At 37.7% G+C, this 17,889-nt stretch overlaps 2 long non-coding RNA genes across 4 annotated transcripts in view; one reads left to right on the top strand and one right to left on the bottom strand.

The window, feature by feature from the left end:
• The window catches only part of LOC118973652 (uncharacterized), a 225,241-nt gene that overhangs the window by 60,919 nt on the left and 146,433 nt on the right, over nt 1-17,889 (top strand). The window lies entirely within an intron of this gene.
• LOC108385490 (uncharacterized) lies at nt 1,625-15,305 on the bottom strand. Its single transcript, XR_001850323.3, has 2 exons — nt 15,147-15,305; nt 1,625-2,864 (listed from the first exon to the last, which is right to left on the bottom strand). It is a non-coding gene; the product is annotated as an uncharacterized lncRNA (long non-coding RNA).

Below are 17,889 nucleotides of genomic sequence, written 5' to 3'. Positions count from 1 at the left end.
ATTATAGCCTTAGACTTTTAGCCAATGAATCATGAAAAACTTGGTGGCCCTTGAAAATATCCCAGTTAGAATTTAAAAGTCAATGTCAATAATCCGTTTTATTGGCTCTTTGAAGGTAATTTTTTAAAACTTCCCAAGAATGAGTACTTGGGATGAGAAAAGTGGGAAAAACTAGTTTATTTTTACATATATGGGGAAAATTTTTTATTACTCATTATTTCTAATTGATATTTAGTTAGCTGTATTTTCATGAGAATCATCTTCAAAGTAATACATTTTATATACTAGGGAAGAAGACAAAAACAGCAAAAAAAACCAACTTTGGATAAATGTAGCCATTAATTCCTTAGTGCATCTCTGCCAAATACCTGCGTTCAGAAGATCCCATAAAGATCCCCTATACACCAATGCCTGACTTTCTGATGTCGTGCTGTATGCCTAAGAGAATTTGTTTAAGAGGGAAAGGGATATCTTTACAGGATTTTTGTGCTTTGTCAGTCATTAAAGCTTCCACAGAGGTACCCAAAGGGGTCCAAAGCTCCATAAAAGATTTGGGATGAGAAGGGATGCTTCCTTTGAAAGAAAAATGAAAGAAAATTAGTGTGAAAGCTCTTATCAACTAATTTTAGAAAAGAGGTCATATGAAATGGGAGATATGAAAAATGTCCCTTAAAGCACCTGGCTAGTACCCTTTGGAAAGTTTTCTTACACTCCCAGATTATCTGTATCTTAGTTGGAAGCCCACTGATGATAACTGCTTTCTTAAGTATTCCTAGGATTCTTTCTAACTTGACAACCATATCCAGTTGCAAGTAGGGAATATATTGCTGCCATGGATAATATGGGACAAACATGGAAATTGAAGCTTATGCTTAACTCATTTTCTGGGCTTTCTGTTGGTTTTGGGGGTTCTATTTATGATTCCACACTACTCAATCCCCAGTTTACTGGCCATTTTTAATTGTGTCTTATTATACAAGATACAATTTGAGCCTTCTGGAGCAGAAATATGATATAATATTAGGGTGTTATAAGCAATAGTCATTCCTTAGTAGTAGCTCTGTTAACTTACTGATGACAGTAATGTGATTTGTCTGTCCACGAGATACAATATTATCAGATGTAAAATCTGTAATGACAAAAATATGTACCTCCAACATTAATGCAGTGATTTATGTTTTAAATATTATTTTGAATGGCATTAAAATGCATGCAAATATATATATATATCCAACTGGGAAAAAGGAGATTTTATGTTTCTTGTGTTGAAACTTGGGTTCTTTATAAAAGAATTCATGACACTTAAATGATAAAAAGTTAAGAACTACCAGTTCTGGCAGTGTAGCAATAGTCAGCCACTGATTCCCTTTCATATAATCTCTGGTCAGTTATTGCTGAATTTTCTACCATGACTTCCTATAATTTAGCCAATAATTGTCCCAAACTAGAAAGTGTATTGCCCTTAATATATTTATATGTTTGTTAATATAATAAATCTTTTTCTAAATGTGTAATATTAAAGTTATCCAGTTGTTTGGCATCCAGAATTAGTATAACCACTCTTTAAGCACAACCAGTAGTGAAAAGGAAGAGGGAAGGAAAGAAGGAAGGGAGGGAGGGAGGGAGGGAAGAGAGGAAAGGAAAGGAATGTATGGGAGGGGAGCAGGAGGAGAAGGGAAAAAAAGGATTATGGTGAAAAATCCACATACAGATGAATATCACATCAAATAGATTATTACATGTAAAAAATAACCCATTATCTGTTAAAGAAAATAACATATTACATATAATACATACATAAGAAAATAATATAGTACTTACTGGCTATCTTACCCTTTGGAAATAAAATATAAATATTGCCATATTTAAATGTAACTCATTCTCTGTTTTAGAAAGAAAAATAGCATGCCTATTGCTTATAACATCCTAACATTAAATCATATTTCTGCTCTAGAAGGGTCAATATACTAACAAATCTATCCACATAAAACAACAAAGTTAGCACCAACTGATGAATGGGATTGAAAATAAATGAACCTGTGGTAGATTACTAAAATTGTCTAGGAAAACAACTTCTATTTAATTTATATTCATAATTTGTTAGTGACCTAATTCAGCCTAGTCAAAAGAAATATGCTTCTAATGCATATCCATAATTCAAATATAAAGCAAAAGAAACTGGTATAAACTATGCATTCCATTGTCATTTCATTTATTTTCTTTATTCAGCACATCTTTATCTAGCTCTTTAGAAACCAATTCTTTATCCAGGATAGCAGATTCAGAAATTATGTATAAAATTTCTGCATATTTCTTGCTTTAAATTTTAAAGTGGTCTATTTTACAATTTCTGAAAGAAAATTCAGACCAATCTCATACACAATAATGTGCACTTTTTTCAAGAGAACTGCTATTTATATGCTTTGCCAACTCCTCAGAAACCACAGCTATCCCCATCTCTATAAAATGAATAGTAAGAAGTTATGGAACCATCTATATTCTATCTATAAACTCAAATGAAAATATTAGGGAAACTTTGAAGTAAATAAATTTGGGGAAATATGAAAAAAACTTATTTACTTGAACTTTTTTTTTTCTTGCAAAACAGCCAATAGAATCAACACATAGTGGTTATACAGACATTAAATAAGCTGAGAAAACCTCCAAATATTTGAAATTCACATTTTTCCACAGTCCTACATTCCTCTGAGAATTGCACTCAATTCAGAAATGCTTGGGAATGCAGCTCCTAATTTCCCCGAAGAGAAGTTTCTTTCCATTTTGAGTTTCTCTGCCACAAACTAATCAGTCTTAATTGTTCCCAGCTGTGATTTCTTCTCCCAAGGGTTGCTTCCTGTTGGTACCTATGTAGTATAGAAATCACAATTTTGTTAAACTCCAATAAATACAGGGTAGCTTTCTAGAAGCTAATTTACTATACCAGAGTTCAAGAACTGTAACTATCAAGTAAACTTACATTCAACTTGGAATACTGGCCACATAATGAAGAACACTCTTTTTCAAAGGGGTGACAAGATATTGGGCAATCAAAATTGAAATTTTTTATATTTTTATTTGTAATGGCTATGTGTGTGTGTGTGTATATATAAATATATATCTATATAGAGATATAGATATATATATATACATGTTTATATATACATATGTTATCCTTTATATGCAAAACATTTTTCTTAATATTTAGAATTTTCATTTATAGCAAAAAGAGATTTTGAAAATAGTTCAAAACTACATGATTCTATCTGAAACAAAAAACACTTCTTAATAACACCAAAAGAGTGAATTAAAATAGGAAAACATTGCCACGTTAAGGTCTTCATGAAATTAAATAATTGGCTGTTCCTTACATTTTTTACTATTTAATCTCAAAAAGTGAAAAAAAGGATTATAAAAATCTTTCTCAAATTTCTTAATCCTGGTTAGTGGAAGAGCATTTTAAAATGATATCACCCAAAAAGAATATCAAGGTTTTATATTTTCTAGTTTATCTCTGGTGCAAATTCAACCATTATTTTTAATGAGTCAATTTCTACTAATTAATTTCTTACAAAGATAAAAAAGAAGCAACAGCAACAGAAAAACTATTAGAAGAAGTTAACTACATCTAAAAGTGATTTAAGAAGTGACTGTGTGCTTTTTTATTAAAACCAGTGAATCTGAAGCTTCAATTAAGGAACCACAATTCATGGCTATTAGCTTGACTAATAAACTTTGTTACTAGGCAGAAAACTGAAGCTAATGAAGACAAAGTATCAAAGCTTAAGAACAGGTTGCAATTGGCAGGAGTTACGCAAGTTCAAAATGCCTAAATAAGAAAATTTGCAAAACAACAGTAAGAAAACCACAGAAACTATTATTCTTTTGCATCTGTGGTCTTAATGAACTCACTGCATATATGACACAGCAAGATTTATTTGTGCTCAAAATAGTACATACATAACATCAACATGTAATACATACATATAAAGCACTATAGAATTTTATAATGAGAAAAAAAATTTTTAATGAAAATATTTTTACATTTTCAGGGTTATGTGGAGAGTTTCTTAGTGTTCATTTTATTTCTGAAAGGGATTTTATAAATAATAATTCACCATCCTATGGCTAAGCCTATGCCATATTTATACTAATCTATGTGTTCTGAAAAACACTATTAAGACAGATGAAATCCAGAAAATCTAAATGAAGATAAGGATTGAGTAATTCACATTAGCCTACACAGCAGGCCAATTACATCATCAAGTAGTTTAGGGTCAGGTGAGGATCCTGGCAATAGGAACTTGCGTTGTCCCAACACTCCACCCCTCCAGGATTCTCACCTCACAATCTATGTGCCCTCAATCTTCCTTAATGGTCCCTGTGAGAGAAAACTGGAGCATTGTAACCAAATTCCGCAACAGCAACAGAGGAAAACAGCAATTTATAGATAACAATGAAAATTATGATACAGATAACAAAAATTACAGTAATCCTCAAGTCTGAGATCGATTGCCACTACGTGATCAAGCCAGCTGTATTTAAATGAGTCCCAGTTCATGATTCACACTTTCTACAGGAGGCCAGTAGAGGTACTGATAGGGAGCTGCTTGCACACCCAGTAAGTTGCAGTTTTTGCTAGGGTGTGTACACAATCCACAAAGACATTAGAGGAGATTAACCTTAAGTGCAGTAAGACATATGTTTTAAGATACTGAAATAGGCAAATGTTGTCCATCAAGTGAGATGCATGCAAGAGAGTTGTCCTATGATAGGACTGTGGCAGGAAGGGGGTCCCACCCAGGTCTTGTATACCATAGTTTTATCCCATCCCTATGGAGGTTACTGAGGGGTCCATGGAGGTACATTCACTGGCCATAAAGATAAAACTTCCCGGTAAGATGCTCTTACCTTCCGGCCATTTAGGGTACACTACTGTGATGTTTGGGGACAACTCTGCCATTAAACCAGGAATACATAGGAGGTTAACCTCCAGGCCTTGTCCTCAAGGTCCTAGGAGGGCCAGACATTACTGATCCATGTGTCACAACACCCAAGGCCAAGTCCACTGAATGGAGTCTCTGGGATTTATCACAGTAAGTGCTCATAGCAAGATATTATTTTGGTGGCCAAACTCCAAGCTTCAATGATTCCTCCTTGATTTGTACTTGCAGTTGTATAGGGGAGGTAGCAGTGGTGTTAGCATGTCTACAGGGCTCAATGTCCCTTTCCAGGGCTTCTCATTCAAATGCTGTTACTGTCCATAAGCAGGCTAGACCAGTGGTGTCTGACTTCAGACCAGATTTTAACAAACCACTGTACCTCTCTATCATACCTTCCCCAGGATTATACAGTACATGAAACTTCCACTTTATCCCTAATTGTTTCACTTATTCTTGTAGTGCATGTCCAGTAAAGTGGATACCTTGATCACTCTGTTACCTGCAATCAGCCATAGGCTGCAAAGAGATACTCTAGGCCTCTTTTGGTCATTCGCTGGTCTGCACAACATGCAGGAAAAGAAACTAAAAGTCCACTCGCTGTGTCCACACAGGTCATGATATATCGATACCCTTCTGGCAAACTCCCAGTATAGTCTATCTGCCACCTGATGAGGGCATCAATCCCTTAACTTCATCCCATGTTACTGTGGGACTTGGTGAAGTCTCTTTTAGAGTATACAATGCACTCCTGCTGGGCTCTGCTGACTTCTTCAAAGGTTAAAGACAGGTCCTACTGATGGGCTACAGCCCACATTGTCTTTTGCCCCACATGCAGCAAATGATGATGTAACCACTGAACCACATCAGATGTAGGCTTTCCTTCTAGCCAACATACCTCGGCCAATTCATCTGCTCCATCATTTCCTGGGGATGCCAGTGGTAAATGGCCTGTCACATGATACACTGTAACTGTTTTAGTCTGACCACAGGCCCATAAGAATTGACACAATTCTTGCCCCCAAAGGGGTCAGTGAACAATCAGCCAGTTGGCATGGTACCATGTTTGTAGCCACAGGGTCAAGCCCCAATAGATGCCCCAGCTGTCAGTGCAAACAACTACTGGGGAGGGTTCCTGGGTGATTACAAGCTACACTGCCTGCAACTCTGCCCATTAACTGCTCTTCCCCACCATCTTCCATCCAACTGTCTCAGTCTTAGGATGGAAAGCTACATCCCTCCATTTCAGGGCTTCCCTTGCCTGGAGCCATCTATGCATCATGCATATTCGGGTATCAGGGCTCTTCTCTCCCAGTAAGGGCTCTCTGCTACAAATGGCTCTAAAGCAAATTCTTCCTGCCTTTCACTGGTGTGTGTCACTAGCCCCAACAAGCATTGAAGTTCTTCATTTAAGGGGCTAGAGTGAGCAATCCTCTGCTGTAGGTATGCACCCCAGTTGACCAGTGTAGGCATCTATGCCATGCCACTCCATGGCTTTTGGGTCCAGTCTTCTATTCATCTGTGATGGGGTAGGTGGTTATTACCTTCACTGGGGCCATCCTGGTGATGGGCTCTGTAGCTAGCTAGCAAGGCATGGTACATGGCAGCCAATTGCTTTTCTATTAAGGTGTACTGTACTTCTCCTTTCCAGAGTTGTGACTAAAATCCAATAGGTTAACATGTCTATTCAAGCCCCTACCATAGCCATCTTTTTTGTTACATGAATATCCAGTTCAAAGCACCTTGATGGGTCTATCACACTCAAGGCCTGCATAGCCTGAACTGCCCTTTTCTCAGTGGGGAAAGCAAATGCATATGTCTCATCCCAGTCTCACCTGATACCCTTTCATACCAAATAGTATAAGGGCTTCAGAATTTGTGCCAAGTGCAGGAGGTAAATGTTCTCCAGCAGCTTAAAAGACACACAAATACTTGTAATAATGCCACAGTTACAGGGATAGGGAAGTCCTGGACTTTATCTATGACTGCTTCTGGATTAACTTTAGTGTTACCCAACCGGACTACCCCCAAGAATTTGACTGACAAACCAGGACCCTGAACCTTGGTGCTGTCCACATCCCATCTTTTCTCTTGCAGATGTTGCAGCAGTCTAGGTGCTGCACCTTCTAGATCTGATAGAGAATCAGAAGTAAGCATGGTATCATCAATATAATGATACAGCCACACCATTGGTGGTTTCTCCCATGCCACCAAGTCCTGAGCTACAAGTCCCTGACAGATGGTGGGACTGTGAAGGCACCCCATGGAAGGACAGTGAAAGTGCATAGCTGTCCTTCCCACGTGAAGGCAGACTGGTCCTGATTTTCCTTTACTATGTCAATAGAAGAGAAGGCATTAGCAAGATCCACAACATAATGATATGTCCCTAGTTAATAACTGAGGGTGTCCATAAGACTTGCAGTAGAGGGGATGGCAGCATGCAGAGGGGTATGACTTTATTTAGTTCTCTGTAATCCACAGTCATCTGCCAGGAGCCATCTGGTTTTTACTGGCCACACTGGGGAATTAAAAGGGCTATGGGTGGGCTTTATAATACCCACCTTTTCCAGTTCATGGAGGGTTTCTCCAATTTCTTTATGCCTTCCAGGAAATTTGTATTGTCTGGTATTAGTCACCTGCCGAGGCAAAGGCAAAGCTACAGGAGGGTGCTTAGCAGGTCTCAGAACTGCCTTCACCACACATAGTCTGAGCTTAATCTGAGTTTATCTGTAGTGGTCTGTAACCATAGGCCCTGCAGGATATCTATCCCCAAAATATATTTGGGGATGGGGATATATACACATATTACTCCTTTGGGGGTAAATGCCCTATTCTCAACAAGATTTCTCTCTGTATCCATCTATAATAGTGTGTGCCTTGGAAAACCACTCAGGGTTACCATAAATCAGTGAGCATTCATCTCCTGTGTCTACCAGAGCCATATTGTACATTCACTGGGGACCAATGAATTGATATTTCAACATGTGGCCTCCAGTCCCCACCTGGTCCACAAAGCCAGGTGCCTCAACCCTCCCCTCAGTCAAACCATATCACCCAATCATCTTCTGTGCAGGTTTAGGTGAGGTTGTCTCACTCTCCAGCAGGAAGTCTTGTAGACAAACAGACTAGACTTGTGTCTCTGTCTCCAGCCTCTGCTTCTTGGTCCTCAGTGGCAGAAACCACTAATCTCACTTCAGTTGTTGCCACTGCTTCAGTAAGATTCCATTTGGCTTCCAATCCAATTTCTGTCTGCTCTTGCCCTTACTAAATTAACCCACATCTGGGTCCTCATGACCTTCATGAGGCCCTTTAGACCTTTCATCTCAGTAGCAGACCATACTCCCTGTCACACCTGCATCACTTCCACCTCCCCCAAATCTGCCACAGTACAGGTAACTGCATTTATGGGATTCCCTGAGTGAGGGGCAAAAATGGCCACTAAGGGTCCAAAGAGGGATGAGGGAGCCTTTTGTGGTTCTGTATCCCTCATCCCTGCTGTAAACAGCTCCTCTTCTGGGTCATAATTTACTGGGTTATAAATGTAATTTTCATGCCTAACTCCTTTAACACCTGTTGGACCTTGATATATATCTGCCATCTAGCAGGGGAAGATGGCAAGTCACCCTGATTGGGCCATACAGTGTGAAGTATGGCCATTACCAACTTGAGAAGTGAGTGATCCCCTGGGGTCTGGTGTATATTCTTCAGTCACTGCTGAAAGTCAGGATGAGTTGTGAGGGAACCCAGTTTTCCCATATCTGATGCAGACAGAATGATCGCAACCACCCCTCCATCCCAAAGCTGCAGGAGCCAGGCTGATATAGACTCTGAGGGTTTCTGCCAAAACCAGGAGGACAAATCCATTAGCTCTGCCTGCCTGTGTATAGGGTGGAGAACAGAGTGCTCCATAACCTGAAGAGGGGCCTCCACCTCTCCCAGAGGAACCTGTGTTTGCTGCATCTTTATTTTCTTGACTACAACTAGGTGGGATTATGATAGAAGAGGGGTTGGTGCTTCCAGCAGCACCTCTACTTCCTTGTTTTCCCGCAGCTCCTCCACCATTTCCTGGGCTGACAGCAGCTTTCTCATTCCAAAGAGTGCAACCTCTGCTATGTCATTTAGCTTTTCCACAGTGCCTCACAGTGATGATAGCTCAGTCTTCAATAGCTCTATTACCCTTTCCTTAGTACTTTGCAACTGGCATTTGCATGCTGCCTCCTCTATGCTTCTCTCAGAAGTACGTTCTCCTCCATGTCTTCTGCTTCTTCCACAGTGCCTTGCCGCACCACTGTCTCATTCTACAAACAATTTTTTCTTCCTCCACAGCACCTAGCATCTCATGTTCTTGCATTGCCTCTTCTCATGCTTCTTGCCAGGGTATGTCCTTCTCCTTCATGGCCTTTATCTCTTTCACAGTGCCTCACAGTGATGGCATCTCATTCTTCAATCAATTTTTACTTCCTCCCAGCATCTTGCAGCCCATGTTCTTGTGCTGTCTATTCTTGTGTTACCATTACATCCTTTACCATCTCCATAGCACCTCACAGTGATGCCATCTCAGTCAAAAATGAATTTTTTTCTTCCTAAGGACCTTAACTTATTATGCCTCTTGCAGGAGCATGTTCTTTTCCTTTACAACCCTCCTTAATGCTGTGAGGAATGCCAACCCACCATTCCCACTGCCACATGAGCACTCTGTTTCTCCAAGGACCTCTGTACTTTGCAGAGGGCCTCCTTTATTGCCTCAGACATAACTTCCACCTCCCCCCAGTCCTGGGGAGGGACCCACTCCTCTAGAAGGCAAGCCATTATGGACCACATGCCCATTGGGGGATACCTGAGTGTCCTCCATCCATAGGGGCAGCCCACTGAAGTACCCCTCTCATGAGGGTAACTTATTCCACTTTCTTTTTTTCAGTTTGAAGGGAATCCTGCTGACTATACCAACTGTCTCACTTGAGGGGGATTGCCCCCAGACAAATTCACTCTGGATTTGATGAGACTGAATAACAACAATGGAATGTTAAGGGTAAAATGGTTTATACCAAGTTTTATTTTCATGGTGGCAGGTTGAGTGCTGGAATCACATCTGCCTCTGGGGTGTGCAGTCCTTCTCTGTCTAGCGTCTGGGCAGAGCACTGGGTGGAGCTCTTTATATAGTTACAAACACCAGCAGTAAGGGCTCATTTAAAAGATATGTAAGCATTAGCTTACACAGTGGGCCACTTACATCATCAAGTAGTTTAGGATTAGGTGATGTCCTGGCCATAGGAACTTCCATTTTCTCCACACTCCAAAAGGTAAAGCAGACTGTATTGTGATGCTGAAGGGAAAAGGCCTCCAGATGAAGTTACACTAAACACTGTATTTTCAGTTGAAAGTCTTGGAAACAGTGGTACATTGTTAATCCACAGCTAAATTTATTTTTTAATTAATGGAGAAGGGAAAGGATTGATAATCCATTCTTGTCCCTTTCAAAGAAACCAGCAGAGACTTTAATGGTCATATAGGGTAAATGTGACAAAATTGAAGATTTAGGTTTCTCTTTTAAGACATTTGCTGAATTCTCAAGATGCCTGAAGAAGCAAGTTAATAAGTAATGTCAGAGAATTTTCTTCATTTACTCTTTGCAAAGGACAGAAGCATCCTCCAAGGATAGGGATCCTAGTGAATAATTTGGAAAATTGCAAATTCTAGGGTCAAAGACAAAGAACCAACCAGAAGTAGACTGAGTTTACTCAGAATCAGCTCAGCTTAGGAATGGAATATTATTATATCAAGCCCCCTTTTCTGTTCCTAAACAGAGGTAGGTAATTGTGTTGTGTTCACAATGTATTCATTCAGTTAGAGCCATTAGACACCAAATTAATTGATTACCAAGGGATGAAACCTCAGAAGGTGATCCACTTACTGGAGTTAGCAGACATATACTCTAAAGTAATAATGATTAATATGTTGATAAAAAAAACAGAAGAGAGAAGGAGAAAATAAGTAAAAAAGGAATTTAATCATAGAATTGAGATACCTATAAAAAGTAATTACAAGTTAATTCTATAACTGATGACATAATACCTAAAATTAAGAACTTGTTGCTTGGGTTACTGGCAGAATGGACTCAGAAAAAGGCAGTGTAAGTAAAGTGGGAGATAGTTCAAAAGAAAATACAGTAACCAAATACATGAAGAAATAAAAAAAGACTGGAAAATAAAGAAAAGAATATGAGAAACACAAAGTGATAATAGTGTATAAAGCAAATAGTGAAAAATCTTAAATATATGAAATTGGTGAAGAAAAAGAATGGGATGAAAGAAATATCAAAAGAAACAATGACTGAAAATTGAACAAAATTAATGGAAAAGATTGATAAATATTTTTAGAGAGCTTTACAAACCTGAAGCAAGATAATTACACAGTAATTCATATATAGGCACACACTGATGAAACTGTTGAAGAACAAAGAGAAAGGAAAAATTCTTAAAAACAGCTATAGAAAAAAAGACTACTTTCAAAGGAGCAACCTTAAGAATGACAGCAGATTTGTAACAGATATCTTGGAAGCCAAAAAGACAAGGAATGCGGGAAAAAAATTAGATAATTGCCATCCTAAAATTGTATGCTTGGTGAAAAATGTCTACTCTATGATTCCATGTATATAAAGTTCAAAATCAGATAAAACTAAGCTATGTCAATCTTAAGGCTGTATTCCTGGAGGGGAAATGAGTAGGCTTTGGGATACTGGTAATATTCTGTTTCTTGATCTGGGTTCTTATGTCACAGCTGTATATGTCCATTTTATGGACATTCTTTGAATTCTACATTTATGACTGGTTCTCTTTTCTGTGTATATATATAGTTTACTAAAATGTTGACATGAAAGTAAGAGAAAGAACAAGAATTCTAGTCTGCTCAAGACACCTGTTCCTACATACTTAAATCTAAATTTATCTGAAACTCACTGGAGGCTGCTTAAATTGATGGCTTTTGGAAGTTTTCTCATTCTGATCATTATATCTGGCCAAATAGGAGGGAATAAGAGCAAGTGAGGAAAGGAGTGGCTTTAAAATGCCAACAAAGAGGACGTCCTTAGCAAGTTTTCTTCTTCTGCTGCCGTTGACACCTTTCTGAGCTGAGGTTTAAATATTGATTGGGAAGGTATCTTTAGAGAATTATCTATCCAGACTTTTGTTTTACATCAGGCTAATCCTGGACTGAAATTAAAGATGTATATACATATAAAATAAAGATATGTATTTAAAATTTAAGCATTTTCCAGGGATAGTTTGAGATAGTCTGTGTACTCCAACCTTACCACTTTTATGGCTCCTAGGTATTGTCTCTTTCCCATTAGGAGCCCTGATATGAGGGATGTGTCTTACATATGATCAGAGCTTCCACTAGTTGTTCTGAAGCCACTTTGTTTTAGAGGTCACAGCTCTTGCTGTCCATAAAGTGGTGTCTTTCCTTGTTCCACCTGTGCTGCTGCTGATCTCCACATTTCTGGTGATATTTTTTCTTGGGAAATAGGGAAGTGGTTCCCACATAATTACCTCCAGGTATATAAATCTGTTTCTATATATCTGAATCCTATTTAAAGTGTTCAAATTCTTTCTCAAGAGGCTGGTGGGGTCCCTGTGAATCAGGGAATGTTCCTGAACATTCCTAAGTAAAGAATGTCCCTAAATATTTTATGAATTAGGATACTTCCTTGCCAAATGCCAAAAAATCACTGTTTTTACAAACAGTATATCAAAGTCTTAACTTTGTACTTTCCAAGATTACAAAATAAATGTGAAAAATCTATTTGCAGGGCACGCAAAGGATAAATCAATGGAGAGAGTTGTAAAAGCAGCATCTTAAATTTCAGTCCATGATTAGCCTGACATAAAAAGAAAGGCTGAATAGATAACTTCTCTAAAGATACCTTCCCAATCAATACCTCCATATTCAAACCTCAGCTCCGTCAGGTGTCAGTGATAACAGAAAAGGAAAATTCGCTAAGGACACCCTCTTTGCCGCAAATATTTAAGCCACTAATTTTCTCACTTACATTATTTTCTCCTACTTAGCCAGATATAGTGACCATCATGAGAGCTCCTCCAAAGGCTATCAATTTGAATTTCAACCAATGATAAGAAGAAACACTAAGAAATACTGAAAATCATTCACATTTGTCTACTTAGATCTTTATTTTCTAGAACTGTCAAACTCTACTATTCTTGTTTATCTAAGATATTGAAGTGAATTGCATTCATTTGTGCATTTTTTTTACCTTCAGCTCCAGTTTTGGGAAAATTGTTTGTGATAGGTTAAGTTCTGGTGTAACAGAACATCCTAAAAATGCAGTGATTTAAAAAAAGTTTCATTTCTTACCTAAGCAAGTAGACAGTGTGTTTGGCTGATGCTTCAGGAGATCTGTCTTCTATATAATGGCTCAGCCTCACACTTCCATATCATTTTTTGCTTTCATGACCACACTGCAATGGTGAAAGGACTAGAGAGTCTCAAAATTAAAGGATTCATCCTCAAAGAGACATGGATCATTTCTGCTCATATTTCATTAGGAACATAAGCCAATGGCCACATGTAACTTTAAGAGGGCAGAGAAGTAAGTGTCAAAACCCTGAAAGCTTGTTCTAATAGAACTAGTAATAAAGAAGTATGTGGAGTAACTCATATTTTAGACCAGTCACCCAATCTTGACCCAAGTCCTTATCTCTAATATAAAGAAAAAAGAAATACTTAAACATGAAGAAAGTCAACACCAGGTAAGAAAAAACAGTTTTCTACTCTGTTAGTGATGAATTCTGAGGACAACCTTAGCTTAAGCTTTGTAGGAAGACTGATTTAACAGGTCAATGATGTCATCTATGAGCACAAGAAAAAAGTACTGTGTTACAAATTGACTTATTGACCCCATTTCCAATCTTTCTGCATCCATATCTTTGCATGGCCACTCTATCATATGACACAAGGTTGGCTCTGTCACTTGTTTTGGCCAATAGCATGTGGTTAAAAGTGTAGTTTATAAGCCAACGCCTTGAAGTCCTCCTGTGTCTCCACTTGCTCTCCCACATCTCTTCCATTCTCGTAACTCTCCCCAAGCAGTGCTCTGGTCACAGGAGGATGAGAGATACATGAAAGGGAACCATCCTGGTCCCCACAGTCTGAAGCAGAGCTACCTCAGGCATCCCACAGACCTACAGGAAATGAGAAGCGAGACCACAAAGCTGAGCCTGGCCTACCTCAGCGGAACTCTGCTAGCCGCCAGAGGCAGAACAGCTACAAACGGATTGTTGTTTAAAGCCATGGAATTTCTGGGGAATTTGTTATGCAGCAAAAACTAATCAAGAACTAAACTAATACATGGTACATGTGCCAGCTACTGGCCATTCATAAATTAGAGTGGATTAAATAAACAACAAAATCTAGAAAACAAAAAAAGAATGAGAGACCATCACAGAAAGAAAAAGAAAGAAAAAACATTCTTGAAGAGGATTAGGAAAGAAAAATAAGAATAATAAGAATGAATATATTTAATGTGATTATTTTATAACTTTCAAGATACAGGAACTAAGAGTATAGGTCCAGGTTTGTGAGTATATGAAAAAATTTCAAGGTTACAAAATTTAACATTTTTATATAAGAATTGATTTCATTTTAAAATCAGAAAAATCATGAAACTGGAATGGTATCTTATAATATACATGAATGACCATTAATAATCAGTCTATAAAATTTTAAACGAACATGATGCTTTTTACAAAACCCTGTTGTATTAGAATTAAGGGGATGTCTGAGTTTTGAAGGAGGTGATATTTGGAAGAACTATTATTTCTAACAGTAAAATCATAGAATTTTGTGACTTAATGGAATACGTAAAAATATAAATAGATTCTTCCAGATAAATTTCAGAATGACAGTTTTTCAAATGAGATATTTATGAAAGCTAATTCAAAGTATCTTCTGCAGTGGAGAATGATACCAAGAGGGTAGCCAGCTCCTAGCTAAAATACATAGAAACATTGATTTGACAGGTGAGGCCAACCCAAACTTACATTTTCAGGAGTAGACAAGGGTGAAAGCAAATAAAAAACATAGTGAGAGGTCAGGAGTGCCTGGGGATTAACAGCTGATGACTTGGTCAAAGTGACCCCAAGCTGACTTTCTTTTGTAGATGATACTAAGAGACTCAAGCCCAAAGATTCTCACCTTCCCTTGCGTCGGGGTCACTTGGGATGCTTTTTAAAATGCAGATGCCCAGACATCGCCTCACATTCCATGGGTCTGATGTTGGTATTTTTTAAAAGATCTCTATGCCATTTTAAAGCATAAATAGGGTTAATAATCATTAGGACTTTGACTTATTTCAAGTACACATAAGTCAATTAATGATTAATTACAGTTACCAACTCTCTAATCCCAGGCTGTTCCTAGTCTCATTGCTTTCAGTCTGATTGGGTCAAGGGGTCTGATAATCAGAACCTGGAGGAATTGTCTGTTGTTAAATATTTACAAAGTAACCCAGTGATATTTCTGTAAATGGTGCCTCACAGTAGTCAAGGTGGATTACATAGCAAATACAGGCAAAACATTAACAGTTAACCCCCCTAAAAATCTGCCATATTTGTAGAAATGATTATGCAAAAAGTACAGTTTTATGAATCAGAGTACATGTTTAGTTTCAGCATTATGCTATGTAAGGAACTGAAGAACAGAAAAAAACCTCTAATCTCATAGGTTTAACTTTTGCAAAATAGAACACATTTTAAATATATATAACATAATATTGAAGCTATATTTACAGGTGATTTATAAAACAGTCACAGAAAAAATATTCGCTAAGTGCTAAAATCCAAGTACAGGAGCTGGGTACATGGGATACAAAAGAGCAAGACTGGCCCTTCTACTGAAAACAAAGAAGGATGGAAGGAAAGAAAGGGGAGAGGGAGGAAGCGAAGAGTAAGAATTCTGAGGGAAATCAAGCAAATAAAACAATGAAACAATTTGAAACTTGCTACTTGCCAACCTTGCCATTTGATTGAAACCATTACATTAGAAAACTTCTTTTGGAGTTATTTTCTGTAAACGTTGATGTGCTTGCAACTACAGAAAATCTCCATTCCTCCTACAGTTAATTGTAGCCTACAAAATAGCAGTCATAAGATAAGTAGTAAGATCCTTAGCATTTTAGCCAGAAAAAAAAAAAAAACAGTTTAACAATGAAAACTGTGCTATCCCCGTTTCTTTTCCATAGGACGATCTATCTGATTCTCATCCACATTTGGAAGTTAGTCATCTGCCTATAGGGGAGAAATCCATCCTCCTCCTCTGGCTGCAGCTGGGCAGGCGATAGAACAACTGGGCAGTAGGCAGCATGAGCAGAGGGAGCCCACATTTCCTGCCCAGAGAGGGTAGGAAAGAAAACAGAAATAGAAGGTTTTTGTTGTTGTTTAAACCAGAAATGTCCAAGTGCCTTTGTTATAAAACAACAGCATTGATTTCCTGTTCCGTAACTTGTGATTGGTGGATTATTTTTACATTTATCTTAATGAGGTTATACCTTGCTCTGAGATTTAATAAGCCATTTTCCTGCCTAGGAAACAAACAAAATATTCTCTCTAATTCCATTTCTTCATTGACCTTGGCAAACCTGAACGAGAGTGGTCTGGGTTACACATTAACCTGTGTGTCTAAGATTATGTGCAAGCAAGCAGTCAGGCTTTGTTAATGCTGAGGAATTCTTTCCTGTGAGACTTGCTTCAGTGTTATTTACTCACTTTTATTTGTACCTTGAAAAGTCACATTTCCCAAACTGTGGAGGAAAACTTCTCAAAAAAGTAAATATCTAATTGGCCTTGAACAATGCATCTCAGATCAATTTTGACAAAAAGTCTTGTGTGGGTGAATAAAAATTAATGGAAAATGATTCATTGTGGGCATCAAATATTCAAATTAATAAAGAACATGGCCAAGTAGACACAATTATCTTATTTTCAGTTATTACCTGCATGCTGCAGTGGACAAAGGAATTTGGAACCTGTCCTTTATTGCTGCCATGCTGCTTCAGGCGCTGGTTTGGGAATTAAGGATTCATGTCTCTACATAATGATATATGATTAGCGCTGTGAAAGTAATTGAACTCATTCTACGCAATCCCTTGCAGTGTCAGCAAGAAGCTGAAACAAACTGTGTCATTTAACAGAGTTACGTTGTAAGTGAAAAAAGCCTCTGATCCCTGCACTATTAACTTCCTAATAATTTTAGTTTCTCAAGATTAAATGAGAAAATTAATATAATAGACCATGTAAATGTGCATTAGAGAAATAAAACAATGCAAAGGCACTAAAAAGATGGGAAATATAAGGAAATTAACAATTGCTCTCAAATATAATAAGAGACAAGTGTCAGGCTGTTAAAAGCATGATTGTTGTAATGAGTGGCTGAGGATGGTAAATGTACAGCTGTTGCAAAAATTAATTGTATAGTAACAGAATACTTGTTTTGCTGTGCACTCTACTAAATTATATTACATTGAGCTCATAAGGTATCTTGGAACGTGAAGTAATGATATTGACAAGTGTTTTACATAAGAAAATTCTATGACCTAAATCATTTACCATAACTTTATACTTCAAAAATTTCAACAAATTGGCTCTATTATTATGAGATTTCTGAATTTTCTTCATGAAGTGTATGAAATATCTTAGTAATCATTTAAAACCACAATAATTTAGTTGCATTTTATGCATTAAATTCACAGTGATCACATTTTGGAAGTAACATGTTCTCTTTGAAGTTCACTAGCTCCAAACACCTTTTTATTCTGAGAGCTTTGTTTCATCAAAATGTTATTGTATTCACTGCATAATGATGAGTTGCATTTCAAGTAATTTTGTGAAATTTGGTGAGTGTTCCTCTTGGATAAGTGCTGGACCATATTTGGTTAATTACT

Source organism: Manis javanica, chromosome 9 (genome assembly GCF_040802235.1).
Source record: "Manis javanica isolate MJ-LG chromosome 9, MJ_LKY, whole genome shotgun sequence".
Classification (NCBI taxonomy): domain Eukaryota; kingdom Metazoa; phylum Chordata; class Mammalia; order Pholidota; family Manidae; genus Manis; species Manis javanica.
Note: the sequence above shows the minus strand (reverse complement) of the source record. Positions and strands in the feature narration are given on the sequence as shown.